The sequence below is a fragment of the Rattus rattus genome, chromosome 2 (genome assembly GCF_011064425.1).
Source record: "Rattus rattus isolate New Zealand chromosome 2, Rrattus_CSIRO_v1, whole genome shotgun sequence".
NCBI lineage: Eukaryota > Metazoa > Chordata > Mammalia > Rodentia > Muridae > Rattus > Rattus rattus.
Window position 1 is genome coordinate 143,807,127 of NC_046155.1, and position 19,251 is coordinate 143,826,377.

The 19,251-nt window shown below is 40.6% G+C and overlaps 1 pseudogene; it reads left to right on the forward strand.

Annotated features, from left to right (window-relative positions):
• The first annotated feature begins 12,802 nt into the window (after positions 1-12,802).
• On the forward strand, positions 12,803-13,857 carry LOC116893271 (annotated as a pseudogene).
• Positions 13,858-19,251: the final 5,394 nt, after the last annotated feature.

Here is a 19,251-nt window from a genome sequence, read left to right on the forward strand (position 1 = left end):
GGGAAGAGCAATATCAGTTGAAATGTAAATAAGGAATACTCAAGTTAATAAAGATGAAACAAGTGACATCATGAAAAGCTTATGAAAAAAAGGAAGAGAAATATTTTAAGTATCCCATATAATATTGTAGAACATTGACAAAAATCTCACTAATTATGTCATGTACTGCTTTTGCAGAGGACCTTGTTGCAGTAGGCAGCTCTGGTTTGTGAATTCATATACTTGTAGGGATATTCATTCCCAAAGAATCATGGGTCCATTATTCCAAATCTTGATTGAAAGTCCTACTGACATATTTAAATAACAACACACTCAAAACACACACACACACACACAAAACTGAAGTTACATGGTTTTATTTGATATTGCAAAGAATCAACACTGGGGCACTGGTTTTCTTTTCTCCCAATCCTCAAATATACATTTTATTACCTAATATACCTTGAATTTGTTCTTCCTATAGACCTCCCAGATCCTCTCAACCTAACTTTTCATTTGGATCAACTTCAATTATATCCTTGATTATAGTGTAATCAGAATTCTATCTGATACAAATTAAATTTATATTTTAAAACACAGTAAATTTGGTGTAAGGTCGAAGTAAGGTAAAAAACCAGAGTCTATTTGGTTTTCACTTCCGTAATGACTCCGAACTTTCAAAGGTTAAGACCAAAAAAATCAAGTAACATATCATATTGGTGAGTACTTGGAGAAAGATGAATACTCATCCATTGCTGCAGCAACAGCTCTGGAAATCAGTTTGGAACTTCTTCCAAATATTGAAAATAGATGTATCAGAAGGCCCACCTGTACAATTCCTTGGTGTGTGCCCAAAAGATGACCCACCATACCACAAAGATATGTGTTCCACTATGTTATACTATGTTACAAATAGCATGCTGGGAACTGGGAACAACAAGCAGACATCCCTCAATAGAAGAATGAATAGGGAAATTGTGGTTCATTTAAATAATGAAATACTAGTCATCTACTGTAAATGAGGACATCATAAATTTACAGTCAATTGAATGGAACATGAGAATATCAACCTGGGTCAGGTAACCTAGTCCTCCCAAAAGACACGCATCGCATACACTTACTGATAAGTGGCTATTTGCCAAAAAGTAAAGAATGTTCAATATACACTCCACAGACCTTAAGAACTTTAAATTCAGGAAGGCATAGCGAGAATGTTTCGATTTCTCTTAGAAGGAAGAACTTAAAAAATAATCACAGGAAGCAGGAAGAGGGAGGTATCAGACTGGAAATGGAACTATCTCTAGTGCTTTTGGATGGGGGTGCTAGAGATGAGTCCTTGGAGCAAGGAGAATGAATTGAAATTTGTAGCTTCTGGGGGATAGAGGTGGGTGGACAAATTTGACCCACAGGACTCTGTAGACCTGACCTTAGCCAAGTTGCCCAAAAGTGAGGAGGGGAAATTCAAAGAGTCCTTTTCTAGTAGACAGAAAGTGTCTCGAGTGGAAAAGACATGGTTATAAACCCAGAGTCAAGATTTCTGACTCAGAAATTCTCCTGTCCATCAAAGATGTAATCCACAGACTACATGAATCTCAAGAAGGATGAACAAAGTATGGATGCTTCAGTCTTTCTTAGAATGGGGAAGAAAAATATTGATTGAAATAGATATGGAAACAAAGTTCGAAGCAGAGACTGGAGGAATGGCCATTCAGAGCCTGTACAATGTGGGGATCCAGCCCATATACATAGAGTCTCCAAACCTAGACAATATTTCTGATGCCAAAAAGTGCATTCTGACAAGAGCCTGATAAGGCTATATCCTGAGAGGCACTTCTAGAGCATGACAAATGCAGAGGTTGATGCTCGCAGGTAACCATTGAACTGAGAAAGGGGTCACCATTGGAGTAACAAAAGAAAGGATTGAAGGAGCTGAAGAAGTGCAACCTCATACAAAAATGGACAGCAATACCAACCAACCAGAGTTCGCAGGGACTAAACCAGCATCCAAAGAGCACACATGGACAGACCCATAGCTAGAGCTGCATGTGCAGTGGAGGATGGGCTTGTTGGGCACCAATGATAGTAGAAGCCCTTGGTCCTGCCAAAGGTCCATGCCACAGTATAGAGAATGTCAGGGTGGGGAGGCAGACAGGTGTGGAGGGGTAGGTGGGTGGGGGAAGACCCTAATAGAAGCAGGGAAAGGGGGGATGGTATAATGTGTTTATGGAGGGGAAACTGAGAAAGGGGATAATATTTGAAATGCTAACAAAATTTAAAATTAAGAAAAAAATAAAAGAAATGCAGTGACAATAATGGAAAAGAGACTGAAAGAAAAGTGGTTCAGTGACTGGCCTAACTTGTGACACAACTCATTAGCAGTTTGGGGGAGAATTCAAGCCCTGGCACTATTACTGATGCTACAATGTGTTACAAACAGCAGACTATCATTGATATCTTCTGAGATGTCCTACAAGCAGCTGACTGAGACATATGCAGATATGTAAACCCAAATATTAGACTGAAGTCAAGGACCCCTATTTTTGACTAAAAGGAAGGTTTTAAGTAGTGGAATATGAAGGCATATGCATTGGAAGGCCAGAAGTCTCACTTAATTCAGTTCCCTGAGGACTCCCAGAGACTGAAAGACCAACCTGGCAGCATATATGGGCAAGGGCCACAGGTACATGAATAGCACAGTGCTGCCTGGTCTAACCTCAGTGGAGAAGATGGGCCTCCATTGGCAGTGTATTCATGTGGTGCAAAGACACACAGTTAGGCAAAAATACATACACAGAAAATGCAAATAAAATACATTTTTTTTAAAAAGAAATTGTCATGCTGGCGAGGATGTGGAGAAAGAGGAGCACTCCTCCATTGTTGGTGGGATTTCAGACTGGTACAACCATTCTGGAAATCAGTCTGGAGGTTCCTCAGAAAATTAGACAGTGAACTACCTGAGGACCCAGCAATACCTCTCTTGAGCATATACCCAAAAGGTGCAACAACATATAACAAATATACATGCTCCACTATGTTCATAGCAGCCTTATTGATAATACCCAGAAGCTGGAAGAACCCAGATGCCCTTCAACAGAGGAATGGATACAGAAAATGTGGTACATCTACACAATGGAATATTACTCAGCTATCAAAAACAACGAGTTTATGAAATTTGTAGGCAAATGGTTGGAACTGGAAAATATCATCCTGAGTGAGCTAACCCAATCACAGAAAGACATACATGGTATGCACTCATTGATAAGTGGCTATTAGCCCAAATGCCTGAATTACCCTAGATGCCTAGAACAAATGAAACTCAAGACGGATGATCAAAATGTGAATGCTTCACTCCTTCTTTAAAAGGGGAACAAGAATACCCTTGGCAGGGAAGAGAGAGGCAAAGATTAAAACAGAGACTGAAGGAACACCCATTCAGAGCCTGCCCCACATGTGGCCCATATATATACAGCCACCCAATTAGACAAGACGGATGAAGAAAAGAAGTGCAGAAGTGTAGATCGCTCCTGAGAGACACAGCCAGAATACAGCAAATACAGAGGCGAATGTCAGCAGCAAACCACTGAACTGAGAATAGGACCCCGTTGAAGGAATCAGAGAAAGAACTGGAAGAGCTTGAAGGGGCTCTGAGACCCCATATGTACAACAATGCCAAGCAACCAGAGCTTCCAGGACTAAGCCACTACCTAAAGACTATACATGGACTGACCCTGGACTCTGACCTCATAGGTAGCAATGAATATCCTAGTAAGAGCACCAGTGGAAGGGGAAGCCCTGGGTCCTGCTAATACTGAACCCCCAGTGAACTAGACTGTTGGGGGGGAGGGCTGCAATGGGGGGGAGGGTGGGGAGGGGAACACCCATAAGGAAGGGGAGGCGGAGGGGGATGTTTGCCCGGAAACCGGAAAGGGAATAACACTTTCAAATGTATATAAGAAATATTCAAGTTAATTAAAAAAAAAAAAGAACCCAGATGCCCTTCAACAGAGGAATAGATACAATAATGTGGTACATCTACACAATGGAATATTACTCAGTTATCAAAAACAATGCCTTTATGAAATTCATAGGTATGCACTCATTGATAAGTGGCTATTAGCCCAAATGCTTGAATTACCCTAGATGCCTAGAACACATGAAACTCAAGACGGATGATCAAAATGTGAATGCTTCACTCCTTCTTTAAAAGGGGAACAAGAATACACTTGGCAGGGAATAGAGAGGCAAAGATTAAAACAGAGACAGAAGGAACACCCATTCAGAGCCTGCCCCACATGTGGCCCATACATATACAGCCACCCAATTAGACAAGATGGATGAAGCAAAGAAGTGCAGGCAGACAGGAACCGGATGCAGATCTCTCCTGAGAGACACAGCCAGAATATAGCAAATACAGAGGCGAATGCCAGCAGCAAACCACTGAACTGAGAACAGGACCCCCGTTGAAGGAATCAGAGAAAGAACTGGAAGAGCTTGAAGGGGCTCGAGACCCCATATGAACAACAATGCCAAGTAACCAGAGCTTCCAGGGACTAATCCACTACCTAAAGACTATACATGGACTGACCCTGGACTCTGACCTCATAGGTAGCATTGAATATCCTAGTAAGAGCACCAGTGGAAGGGGAAGCCCTTGGTCCTGCCAAGACTGAACACCTAGTGAACATGATTGTTGTGGGGAGGGCGGTAATGGGTGGAGAATGGGGAGGGGAACAGCCATAAAGAAGGGGAGGGGAAGAGGTTAGTGGGATGTTGGCCCAGAAACTGGGAAAGGGAATAACACTCGAAATGTAAATAAGAAATACTCAAGTTAATAAAAAACAAAGAAATTCTCCATAATTGGTTAAAATCAGGCCTTAACCATTACAGGAATAGACAAATAATCTCATGCATCCTATCAGATCACCAAGAATTAAGGCTGGTCTTCAATAACAACAATAAGGACAGAACTCCCACATGTACATGGAAGTTGAAGAATGCTCTACTCAATGATAACCTGGTCACGGAAGAAAGAAAGAAAAAAATTAAAGACTTCTGAGAATTTAGTGAAAATGAAGGTACAACATACCCAAACATGTGGGACAGAAAGAAAGCTGTGCTAGGAAGAAAACTCATAGCTCTGAGCTCCTGCAGAAAGAAACAGGAGATGGCATACATGAGCAGTTTGGCAGCACAACTAAAATCTCTAGAACAAAAGGAAGCAAACAAACCCAAGAGGAGTAGAATGTAGGAAATAGTCAAACTCAGGACTGAAATGAACCAAATAGAAACAAAAAGTTCGATACAAAGAGTCAACAGAACCAAAAGCTGGTTCTTTGAGAAAATCAACAAGATGGATGAAACCTTAATCAGACTAACCAGCGGGCACAGAGAGGTGTCCAAATTAACAAAATCAGAAATGAAAAGGGAGACAGAACAATAGAATCTGAGGAAATTCAAAAAAACATCAGATTTTACTGCAAAAGCTTATATTCATCAAAACTTGAAAATGTGGGGGAAATGGACAATTTTCTGGACAAATACCAGGTTCTAAAGTTAAATCAGGAACACATAAACCATCTAAACAACCCCATAACTCCTTAAGAAATAGAAGCAGTCATTAAAAGCCTCCCAACCAAGAAGAGCCCAGGACGAGATGTGTTCAGTGCAGAATTCCATCATATCTTCATAGAAGACCTCGTACCAATATTATCAAAACTATTCCACAAAATTGGAACAGATGGAGCACTACCGAATTCTGTCTATGAAGCCACAATTAGTCTTATACCTAAACCACACAAAATTCCAACAAAGGAAGAGAACTTCAGACCAATTTCCCTTATGAATATCGACAGAAAAATACTCAATGAAATTCTTACAAACCAAATACAAGAACACATCAAAACAGTCATTGATCATGATCAAGTAGACTTCATCACAGGTTGCAGGGATTGTTCAATATATGGAAAACCATCAATGTAATCCATTATATAAACAAACTGAAAGAACAAAACCACATGATCATTTCATTAGATGCTAAGAAAGCATTTGACAAAATTCAACACCCCTTCATGATAAAAGTCCTGGAAAGAACAGGAATTCAGTACCATATGTAAACATAGTAAAAGCCATATTCAGCAAACCAATAGCTAACATTAAACTAAATGGAGAGAAACTTGAAGCAATCCCAATGAAATCAGGGACTAGAGGAGGCTGCCCAGTCTCTCGCTACTTATCCCATATAGTCCTCGAAATCCTAGTCAGAACAAACAGACAACAAAAAGAGGTCAAAGGCATACAAATTGGAAAGTAGGAAGTCAAAATATCACTATTTGCAGATGATATGATAGTATACTTAAGTGACCCCAAAGTTCCACCAGAGAACTACTAAGCCTGACAAATAACTTCAGCAAAGTGCCTGGATATAAAATTAACTAAAACCAATCAGTAGCCTTCCACTATGCAAAAGATAAACAGGTTGAAAAGAAATTAGGGAAACAACACCCTTCATAATAGTCCCAAATAATATAAAATACCTCGGTGTGATTTTAACTAAGAAAGTGAAAGATTTGTATAAGAACTTCAAGTCCCTGAAGAAAGGAATTGAAGAATACCTCAGAGTATGGAAAGATCTCCCATGCTCATGGATTGACAGGATTAATATGGTAAAATAGGCCATTTTCTCAAAAGCAATCTACAGATTCAATGTAACGCCCATCAAAATTTCAATCCAATTCTTCCTAGAGATAGAAAGAACGATTTGCAAATTCATCTGGGATAACAAAAAAATCCCAGATAGCTAAAACAATCGTCAACAATAAAAGGACGTCTGAAAGAATCACCATCCCTGACCTCAAGTAGTATTACAGAGCAATAGTCATAAAAACTGTGTGGTGTTGGTACAGATATAGGTAGATAGGCCAGGGGAATAGAATTGAAGACCCAGAAATGAACCCACAGACATATGGTCACTTGATTATTGACAAAGGAGCGAAAACCATTCAATGGAAAAATGATACCATTTTTAACAAATGCTGTTGGTTCAACTGGAGGTCAGCATGTAGAAGAATGCAAATCAATCCATTCTTATCGCTGTGTATAAAGCTTAAGTCCAAGTGGAAAGGACCTCCACATCAAACCAGATACACTCAAACTAATAGAGGAAAGACTAGGGAAGCATGTGGAACACATGGGCACTGGAAAAAATTTCCTGAACAAAACACCAATGGCTTATGCTTTAAGATCAAGAATTAACAAGTGGGACCTAATAAAACTGCAAAGCTTCTGTAAGCAAAGGACACTGTTATTAGGACAAAACAGCAACCAACAGATTGGGAAAAGGTTTTTACCAATCCTACATGTGATAGAGGGCTAATATCCAAAATATACAAAGAACTCACGAAGTTAGACTCCAGAGAGCCAGATAACCCTATTAAAAATGGGGTACAGAGGTAAACAAAGAATTCACAGCTTAGGAATACTGAATGGTCAAAATCACCTAAAGAAATGTTCAACATCCTTAGCCATCATGGAAATGCAAATCAAAATAACCCTGAGATTCCACCTCCCACCAATCAGAATGGCTAAAATAAAATACTGAGGCTATAGCAGATGCTGGCGAGGATGTGTAGAAAGAGGAACACTCCTCCATTTGTTGGTGGAATTGCAAACTGGTACAACCTCTCTGGAAATCAGTCTGGAGGTTCCTCAGAAAATTGGACTTTCCACCTACTGAGGACCCATCTATATGTCTCCTGGGCATATACTCAAAAGATCTTCCAACTTACAACAAAGAAACATGCTACACTATGTTCATAGCAGCCTTATTTATAATAGCCTGAAGATGGAAAGAACTCAGATGCGCTTCAACAGAGGAATGTATACAGAAAATGTGGTACATCTACACAGTGGAGTACAACTAAGGTATCAAAAACCATGACTTCATGAAATTCACAGGCAAATAGATAGAATTAGAAAATATTATCCCGAGGGAGGTAACTCAATCACAGGAAAACACACATGGTATGCACTCTTTGATAAGTGAGTATTTGCCCAAATGCACGAATTACCCACAATTCAAAGATGCATCTTAGTCATAAGGGAAATGCAAATCAAAACAACCCTGAGATTTTACCTCACACCAGTGAGAATGGCTAAGATCAAAAACTCAGGTGACAGCAAATGCTGGCGAGGATGTGGAGAAAGAGGAACACTCCTCCATTGTTGGTGGGATTGTAGACTGGTACAACCATTCTGGAAATCAGTCTGGAGGTTCCTCAGAAAATTGGACATTGAACTACCTGAGGATCCAGCTATACCTCTCTTGGGCATATACCCAAAAGATGTCCCAACATATAAAAAAGACTCGTGAATACTGGGAATTGAACCCTAGTCTTCTGGAAGTACAGTCAGCTCCTTTTAACTGCTCCTATGTCTCTCCAGAACCCTGTGTACATCTTTTGAATGATATAACAAAATAGTAGGGCTTAGGAATACTGCTTGAAATTCAAGTTGTTAGAAAGCTGAGGTGGTTGGATCTGATTCACCATGAGATGATGTAGCCAGCCTCAGCTACATAATTAAGTTCCAGGTCAACATGAGCAACTTTAGCCTCTCCTTAAAATAAGCCCATCAAAATCCTATACAGGGCTGTTATTTCTAGACTTACAGGATATAGGAACTTTTTTCTTACTTCTTTTTGTTGTCTGTGTTAAGGTTTCTCAGTGTAGCCCTGCCTGTTCTAGAACTTACTCTGTAGATAAGGCTAGTCTCAAAGTAAAGAAAGTAATCTGTCTCTGTTTCCTAAGTAGTGGGAAGAAAGGCATGAACTGCTACCTCCACATGGCTGAAAGCAGTGTTTAATAACCTTTATTTCGAGCTGCACAGATGGTACAACAGTTAAAAGCATTGACTGTTCTTCAGGTTTGGTTCCCAGATTCAACATGTTAGCTATAACTCTAGTTGCAGGGGATTCCACATCCTTTTCTGACTGAGACAATTCATTCACATAAAACAAGTAAAAATTTGAAAATAAATGAAATTTTTCTATTATTTTAGTAAAATACTTATTAATATGTGTGCAAATTTCTGCCAGTCTCTGTATGTATGTATATGTACTATATATTCCTGGTATGTAGGAGGACAGAAAAGAGGTTTGACCCCCTGGAACTGGACTTGCAGATAGTTGTTGGCTGTCATATGGGTGATAATAATTGAACTTGGGACCCATAGAACAGTCAATGATTTAACAGATAAGCCATGTCCTCAGGACCTTAAGGAACTTAAAAGTATTTCCTTATGTTGGTCACACACAGACAAGTTCAAGCCTTCCGGGCTAGCAATGGGCAGTATCAAACTTAAAGGCTCAAAGGACAATAGTAGAGAACTTACAAAATGTAAAATGTGTATTCTGGTTAGTTTTTGTCAACCTAATATCAATTAGAGTTGAATTTTGAAGAAGAAACCTTAAATGAAGGATTGTCTCCATCCAAGTGACATTTGGGCAAGTCTCTGAAACAACTTTTTGATTCATCAATCAAGAAGTGGGAGTGTGTAACCCACTGATCCTGGAGTGACTTCTGAGTGGTGGTCTTGGGTTCTATAAGAGCATAGGGAGAGAAAATCAAAGAAAGCAAGACTATCAGAAGTATTTCTCCACACCTCTTCCTCCAGGTTTCCTTGGCTTTTATCATAGACACTGTTCTATTGCTATGAAGAGACACCCTCAACACTGCAACCAACATAAAGGAAAGCACTTAATTGGTGCTGTCTTCTGAGGTTCAGTCATGGTCAGGAGTACAGAACTCGAGAGTATTAGAAAGTCCTATGTCTACATCAGCAGGCAGCAAGAAGATAGAGACATAGGAACAATTTTGAACATTTGAAACATTGATGCTTATCTCAGTGACAGAGTTCCTCTAAGTAGAAACTAATGTAATAACACTCTCTGTTGACCAAGCATTCAAACAACTGTGTCTATGGAACCATTCCTATTCAAACCACCTCAGCTTCCCTCAGTGATTGACAGTAGCCTGAAAAATAGAAACATAAATAGTTTGGTAATGTAAGTGACTGATATTACAGGGACTTTTACTTCTGTATTCTACTTTCCTTCTTCCATTTTTTTTTCACTTAGTCAAGGCTGGACTTAAATCAGTCTGTAATGAGGCTGGTCTTGATTTTCTGATATTCTCGGCTCCACACACTCAATATTTTGGTTACTGGAAATGTCCCATCAGCCTATCTTGTGAGTATAGATTTATGTGCATGTATGTACATGCACTCACATATGAGAGCACAAATAAGTGCACGTTATACATGCATGTGTGAAGATCACAGTTTATCTTTGTTATATATGTATTTGTTTTCTGTTTTTTGATCTCCACCTTGCTTTTTGAGACAAGGATTCTCAATGAATCTGAAATGTATAGGCTGGCTAGGTTGGCCAGTGAAATTCAGGAGATAAATCTGTCCCAATGTACTCAGCATTTACATGAGTGAAAGAATCTGAACTCAGGACTTCACACTTGTATAACAGCCATTTTACTAACTTCTACTTGCTCCTCTTTCCAACCTTTTGAAAGTCTGAGGTTGCTTCTAAATAACGAAGCATTTTAAAGATGAACTTCACAGGTCAAATAATAAGACAAATAAACTATCATTCAAGAGATTGAGGCAAGAATATTAAGAAGGCAGTTCACACGGACTAGTGATACATTGTCTTTTGAATAGTAAGAACATATGCTTTACATTACATACACACAACATTATACAAGATATGTGCAAGGATCTACTTGAAGGCCAGAAAGATAGTTCTGTGGGTGAAGATCTCTGTGGGATCCTAGTCTTTGGTGAGAACCTTCAGGCCTAATAGGGACATGGAATGAATGGTGTTATCATCCCTGCAGCCCCACAGATTATCGTCCCATACCCTGGGGTACGACAGAAAACAATATTTTGTCACAACTACCAATTTAGTAAGGAGCTACCATCTTTTACCATCTATCAATCTGATTTTAAAAATAACAAATTAAATACTTTGAGTGTAGACATGACTTACTAAAAAGTTATCAGAAAGGCTGGTGTCCAAGTGAAAAGCAAAACACTCTCCATCTACAAGCTAGTGGATACCAGAGTCCATAAATGAGAGACAGCCAAAGCTCCAGAGTCCACTGTCAATCTTAGGATTTCTTGTTTTATGATTAACAAGGAAAAGAGCCTTATTAAAGTTTTAGTGTCAAAGTTCCCATAAAGTGTCCAGTGTTTGAACATTATTCCCACCGAGTGTCACATTTTGAAGAAAAATATGGACCTAAGGCTGTGGGACTAGCAAGAAGAAATAGAACCCTGGGCAACATTGGAGACAGACAGTTTAGTTTAAGCTGCCCTCTACTGCCCCTCTGAGGAAGACCTGTCTTCTTGTCTTGGAGACAGAAAGCCAGGAAGACCAGGCCAGCCCCATTGGTCCATTTTTGCTCTGACATCCCAAGGAACCATTGTGGGAAATGATAGACACTTGTCTACTTACAGATCTTCCTGAGGCTGTTTACTTCCAGGAGCTGTTGAACACTGACATAGTGCATTTCTTTCCACTTTGGTGACTTTGATTTATCTTTTTGTTTGTGATTTGCATAATTGCTGGCTTGATTTATGTGTTTAATTTCCATGCTCTTTATTATCTTCCATATTACTTTTTATTAATTTTAATTTATGTTTAATAAGTTAGATCATTTTTATTTTCATTTATGTGTCTATTTTGCCTTCATGTATGTTTGGACACCATGCCCCTGGTGTCTCCTGAGGAGGTCAGAAGAAGGAATCAGATTTTATGGAACTGGAGTTGCATGTAGTTGTGAACTTCTTATCCCATAATTGGAATTAAAACAATAACATATTCATATACCATAACTGAGTTTTTAAATAACCAAAGCTCTCACTACAACTGCCTCTAGATAAACTTCCAGAGAATCTAATACCCTTCAAAGGTCATAAATAATGCTATATAGAAAGATTTATATAACTATTTTTAGTGAGATATAGTGCCCGTGAGTATGTTTACAGATGCCCCTAGAGGCCAGAAGTGTAGGATCTCCTAGACCTGGATTTACAATAGTTGTGGGTCACCTGACCTGTATTCTGAGAACCAAATGTAGGTTCTCTGCAGGAGTAGAAGACATTGTGGACTCCAGAGCTATCTTTCCAGCCTGGATACAATGAGTTTTGAAGTGTCTACTGTCTTATCCACTCTTCTTGAATCTGATTTTCTTGGTGCATTGGCTCACAGTGAATTCTGAGATCAGGGCAGAGGATGGTTGTCCTTTCCAATGAATGTGATCCTTTGTTTTGTTCTTCAGTTTGCAGTTGGTCCCTGTCAACCCAATCTGTGCCATAGTTTGTATCTACTGCTTTAGAAGGTACTTTATTGTCTTCCCAAGGATTCAAAGTACCTGACTAGAATGTCTGACTTTTTTTTTTTACTTTTCATTTTGTTTATTTATTTATGACTGTGACAATTACCCCAATTTTCTAGGAAGTTTTCTTTTGATACATCTGTAGTATCATAGTAAGGGGCTGTAAGTGTCATGAGACATAAGGATCACAATTATTGACTGCAAATCATGATCCTGGGTAATGTTTGAATGAAAATATTTGTTATGGATGGTCAGGTGAAAGATGCCAAAATGTCATGTCTGATATATTTCTAATTTTTTACTGTCTTCTTGGGGTATTTGTAGCTATAAACATTGTCTTGGGCATGGTTTTAAATGTTCTATTTTTAATTTCTCTTTGCAATTTTGCTTCCAGGCTTATCACGTAGGGCCTGATCATGAAGCAGGACCTGCAGGCCTGCTACTCTATTGATGAGAACTTCATACCTAACTATAAGATGCTGGCCACCCTGGTTGAAGGAAACTTTTAAGAGGTCAAACTGCCTTTCTATGTCCCCACACTGACCTGTGTATCTGTAAACATTTTCCAAAACACCAAGATCTATATCTCTCTTTTCTACAGAAAAATCAGCAGTGTGAAATAACTTAGCCATCCTAATTTTATCAAGCTGTTTCATGTGGTCTAGACAAGAGAGACCCCTCTACCAGGTGAAGGATCATGCCTCAGATGGAGAGCTACTAGAACAAATCACTGAAGGGGGGTGGTCTTTAGGGGAAAAACTTCACGCAAGGTTCAAAGGATGTTTGCCCAGATAGTACATGCTGTGCATACTGGCATGCCCATCACATTCTCTACAGAGACATAAAGGCCAGCAAGATTTTGATCTACTGCAGTGAGAACACCAAGCTATGTTATTTTGACCTGGGTGCTAAAGTGATTACTGGGCAGAAGTAGGCAGATTTCTGTGGCACACTGCCTTACATTTTCCCAGAATTTTTGCAAGCAGAGGAATATGAGAGCTGCCCTGTGGATATCTGGAGTTTAGGGGTCTTCCTAGGTGCTCAATCTTGCTTTCTGGGGCAAATATTTGGCAGATATGAGATTGCAAATTATTGAGCTCCACAAACTTTAACATTCCTTTTTATGTTTCTATTGATATTTTAAGATAATCTCAAACTGTTGATCAATCCCAGCAGAAGTTCCGCCATCCACAAAATCAAGATGTGTCCGATGATTACGGACACTGAGGCATATTTACCACCTACTTCCCCACAGATTTTCCCAGGCATCCTGAGCCCAAGCATTGTCCAGACCATGAGAGTCATTGGATATAAGGTTGACAGGAATATGTCCTCCTGTAGTCTCCCAGTGGAGCTCAGGGAATCTGTGAAGGCAGTTAAGACTATAAACCTTACAGGCTCCTCTTCTGGGGATACCTTGCAGAAACACTCTAAAAGAGGAAATGGTCATCACCCAGGAATTGTCCATTAAACAGGAAGAGACCATTATTTAGGAAGTGACCATCATTCAGAAAGAGCCCATTTCTAATGGCCAGTCTCAGGATACAGGTCCAGCTTCATAACCAGCATCACATCTGGGAGGTGTTGAAGAAGGCAATCATGAACTGCCTCCGAGTCCTGAACTGATGCTTGCAAACATCAAAGTGAAGTCAAACCTACTTATAAGAAACTGGCACTGAGGAAAGGTAATTGTGGAATTACCCACAGGACTGCATGGGTACAAGTCCTCATTCATTTTATTCATACTTCTTGTAATATTCATACTTCTTGTCCGTTTGTGTCAAATGATGAGTGTGTCCACTTGTGACACACTGAGGAATTCAACAACCTGTCACCTCAGAAAGACCAGTTTCATAGCAACCCCTAAGGGGCTACCTCATGCTTGCTGAGCCAAAAGTGGACAGCATAAGTGCTGATCAAAGTAGGGAGAGAAGAGGGTGGGGGCATGGCCCATGGAAGCAGAGAGTTCTTGGAGAGCCGGTGGGGGTAATATGTCTCTACAAGTCCAGTCCAGTAAGTTCTATGTGTTTCAAAGTCATGAAAAATCCTCCTTCCTTTGTATTTCTGCTTGGAAGGCCTGAAGAGGAACAGCCCCAGCTCCATGGCGCATGAGCCATGGGGTTGGAGGTTGGCCTGCCTGATAATCGGACCTTCCCTCAAGGGAGCCAGGCCAGATGTCATGGAGCCAGTGTGGTTCATAGGCCCTTCCTGCACAGGAGGATGTGTCCACACCAACACAGATATGTCCAGATAAAATCCCACACAGGAAGGCCTGGTTTTTCACTGGGTCTTGCTCAGAGGAGAGAGCTGAGTTGCAAAAGTATCCAAAAGTTGTATGTTGAACAGTAGTGCTGTGACCTCTCCTCAGGCCTAGATAGTCATCAGAGATTGTTCTATGGAAAATGACTGCCCTTTGCTCCTTGTTTCTTGCAGGGAACATGGTCTTCTTCCTGAGGTAGACTTATCTCCCCAGAGAAGCCTGCCTAGTCAGCCTGTCCTACCTGCCCCAAAATGTGTTCCCAAGTTGAGAATGAGGTCTGCAAATGTATCGTGAGACTCCTCTAGAGGGCAGCCTCCTGCCAACTTTTTACAGCTCTCCACCCTCCCATATTCCCCTGCCAAAGGCATTAAGGGTTACATTGCTTGAGTCCTCGTACCAAACTCAGAGCAAAACTTAAGTAAACCACAGCTGTGGAGTGACTTCAGGGGCAGTTGGTCACTCTTCACCAATTCTGTCCTCTAGTTACTCACCTCCTGCCTTTCTATGCTTGTTCCCTCAAGGCTACCATTCACCTTGGCAACAGGATTTCACACTCAGCACCATGAGCCACACAGCTAGTGAGTGATAGATGTGACCAGGGTCAAACTAGAAACTGTTATAATGAGACCAGAAGCTGTTGCGGCCCTGTCCAATGCCAGTTTCAGGTTTCTACCTGGAGTCTGCACTTACATGGACATATCCACAAGGTTGCTTAAAATTTCTGAGTATTTGCACTTTGCTTTTTCTTGCTCAGGTAAGCAGCCTTGCACACATTTTGAGATAGCTTCTGGAAAGCTTTGCCTGTTCCTACCACTGTCCTTTTGGTTCGATGTCATCTCCTGCATTCTTTCTTTCTAGATGGTGCCAACATCTGTCATAGCAAAATGTACACATAAGCCTATGTGACTGACATGGATGGTACCTCCAACAAAAGGTCTCCCCTAATTTGAACATAAGACAACAGGATACCTGGCATAGTAATCCTGGGATATCTGCTGAATTTAACAATATGACCCTATAGCATTCTGCCCTTGAAAAACACACTCCTATTTCTTATCTACACTGTTCCCTGAATAGCCCTAAGCTCTAGTAGGACAGATATCCTTTTTTTCCCACCTAATCTCAGAAGAGTGGAGTGTCTTATTTCACTCTGTTTCAGGAAGAGTCCCTAGGACCCTAGCTCACCAACCCAAAATGCATAACTCTAGGAAAGTTTATTTCACAGTTTCTATGCTTGTCCTAGTCACTAGACCAGGCTGAGCTACACAGAGAAAACCAAGGAGGACTTTTCCAGGCCTCAAGCTCACATGGATTGGACAGCTGGCATCATGTTTCCTTGCCACCCAGGCACTTTATCATGGAGCCCCTTATGAGTCTTTGTTTTTTCTTGTAAATGAGCAAATTCTAAACAACCAGGTCTCAACTGTTCTTTCTTAAACTGGATTACTATGTAATCATAAAAAACTGAAGATGGTCTTAAATGACAAATACAAACCACAAACAACATTTAAAAGCACAATTGATGGATAGAGATACACGAAAATGAAAACCAACAGACAAATAGCCCAAACAACAACAACAATAACAACAACAACAAAAATCCTTGACCGTGTTGCTCTTAATAACAGACTCAGAGAGGTATGCTAAGGGAACGTATTCCACCTACAGCAAAATTGGTTTTTATTCCCTGATAGATGTACTCAGATGTCTGAGGCACACTTCATTTTACATTCTGACATTTGGTTCTTTCTTCTTTAGTTAGTGGAAATACTATGGGGGTTTAAGTCTTTACATTGTCTCATCTATAATTCAGATGGAATGGAACCCAGAACACAGTCCTTGTGGGCTTTTACTTCCTATGGATTCTGCTGCCTCAGTTCCTTCTTAGGTGCATTGTTGGGTCCCATATAACTCAACAGGCCACCTTGTAAGCAAAGAGAACTTGAACAGGATCCTCTTTTTCTTTTTTTGACATCACCAATGCAGAATTATTAGTTTTTAGCCACTCTGACCTGTCAAGTATCGAAAGTTCAAGGCCAGTGTAGGCAAGAGTAAGTTCCTGCCTGATTGTTACCCTGTCTGAAAAAGGACATGTGCATTCTATTTTAAACTATCAGATCTTCTCTTTGGGGCTGGGCTGTAGGTGTTGGGGAACATGTCACGGTGAAACAAAAGGACCCTCTGACAACCAGACAAGGTAGAATCCTTGAATTGTCTTGGGTCTGGTGTTCATAAGATGCAGATGTGGGAGTTTTCTGGCCTGAGATCACTGATATACCCGTCTCAAAAACTAAGGTGGAAAAACATTTGATGAGTACTCCTGCCCTACATGCTTGAGGACAAACACACAGACACACAAGGACAACACACACACACACACACACACACACACACACACACCTACTCCCTACTTCTATGGTCATTTATGCATTATGCACAAATTCAGTCTTTATTTGTAACAGTATCTAGAGTTTTCCAACTATATCATTACCTTTTCCTCCTCACTGTTGATTAAACTTTGTAATCATGCCATTTTTGTTTTATTGCCAATGAACTTGTACTTAGTTCCCATGGTGACACAACTATCAGGTCTTTCTGTGGAGGAATTCTTTTGGTCTTTCTCCCCTTATGTTTTGACTCCAGGTGTCTATATGCAGTATAGGTAGCCAAGGACTGGTCATCCTCTTGCCTTCTGCCAACTGAGGTAGCCTAAAAGTATTTATTTGTTTGATTGACTGATTGATTGTTTTTTAATATATGTAGGTGTGGATGTCCTTGAGTTTTGAATTCTTTGCCTCCCTTAACAGCCTACACAACTGACCCTGGGTTTTCTTCCTTCCTTCCTTCCTTCCTTCCTTCCTTCCTTCCTTCCTTCCTTCCTTCCTTCCTTCCTTCCATACTTCGTTCCTCCCTCTCTTCCTTCCTTTTTTGGATGACTTATTTTTCCTACAAAGAATATTTCCATGTACCTCCAATATTACCTGCAGCTGTACTTCCCTCTTCTGAAATTGGTGAGCTATGGGCTGGTTGGAGGGATGGAAAGGAGGTTGTCCCAGCCCCATGCCACCTCAAAAAAACTAGGGTCAGTGTGTAGCAGTTTTCAGGACTATCTCTGTGTAGCCAGGTAGCTTTTCCAGAATGTTCTAAGTAGCAGCTCTCAAAGCTGATCTCATATAAGGTCTGTATGGACAGAAGAGAAGGCACAAACCACTACAAGCCTGAGCCCAAGTCACACAGGTAAGGAAAAATAAGAGATGGAGCTCCATGCCCATGTGTGAATGTTTTGTCCCCTCACTCCTTGTGCAATCCAACCTGCCTTACATTTAGCCAGTTCTAGGATGTCTGTGGATTTTTCTTAACACTGGATGTCAGAGCTATACTGATATGTATACCTGTAATGTCAGAACTCTGGAGGCTTTTAGACAGGAGACTAGCCTTAAATGTAAGGCCTACCTGGACTATATAGAAAGCAGTAGTTTTGCTTTGGCAGCAGTATGAGTCATAAAAAGAGCAGCAGCAGGAGTAGTATGATAGCTCAGGGTGCGTAGCATGCAGGAGTCCCTGGGTTCTTGGCAATCATCAAACTAAATCAGAATTCCAGGACTTGGAGGTGCAGACAAGAGGACTGGATGATCAAGGTCATCTTCCAACATAGGGATTTTGAGGCAAGGCTAGAATGTGTGACACTCACTTTAAAAACAAACGTTATCCTACCCTTAAATCTTGAAGCCCAAATCTGAAAAAAGTGACTTGGCAGTTCATAACAATCACATATACCCTGTGAATCAGAAGTGCCCTCTGTTGCAGAGAAGAAAACTCGGCATCCATATGTGTACTAATGATTGCCTGTGACTCATCTGGAATTGGCCTGAGTATTGACTTCATCCTCTGTGCACAGCAGTGAGAAGCTGTAAAGTAGTTACTTCCTGCTGAGCCAGTGGGAGGCTTTGAGAAACTGTGCATCCTGTGATCCCTGCTGGCCCTGTGGGAGAAGGCACTGGGGAGTTGAGTAGTCAGTGTTCCCTGATAGTCCCTTGGGAGAAAATGGGGAAGTAGTTTTGGAGGGTCTTGGGATCCTAACTTTGGTCATTAAGATCATTTGTCACAAATTGATATTGTCCTACCACTTTGTGGTGGTTCTATAGTAGTACCCTGTCAGTGCACCTGGTTTACTGGGGTCCCTGCCTCAACTCATAGCAACAAGGTCAAGAGAGCATGCACTGATACACTGATCTAATATGATTTTGCCCTTTTCTTTTTCTCATGCATACCATAATAAGGGAGCAAGATACCTTTCATATATGGGCTATTGGGGAATGTGCCTTGAAGAAATTACATAGATAAACTGCTGTTCTTGGCCCCCTCATTCATAATGAGAGTTACCTGTATCCCATGTGAGATCTGAGTTTATTCCCCAGAATGCAAGGAGAAGAGAGAGCATACAGGCTGAATCTTATCACCTAGCACCTTGAGACAGACAGATATACCTCCTTATTCTTTTGTTATTTATTTTGTTTTGTTTTGTTTTTTGAGACATGGTTTCAGTATTTAGCCCTGAATAACTTATTACTGTTTAGACCACACCAGCCTAAAAAGCACTGAGAT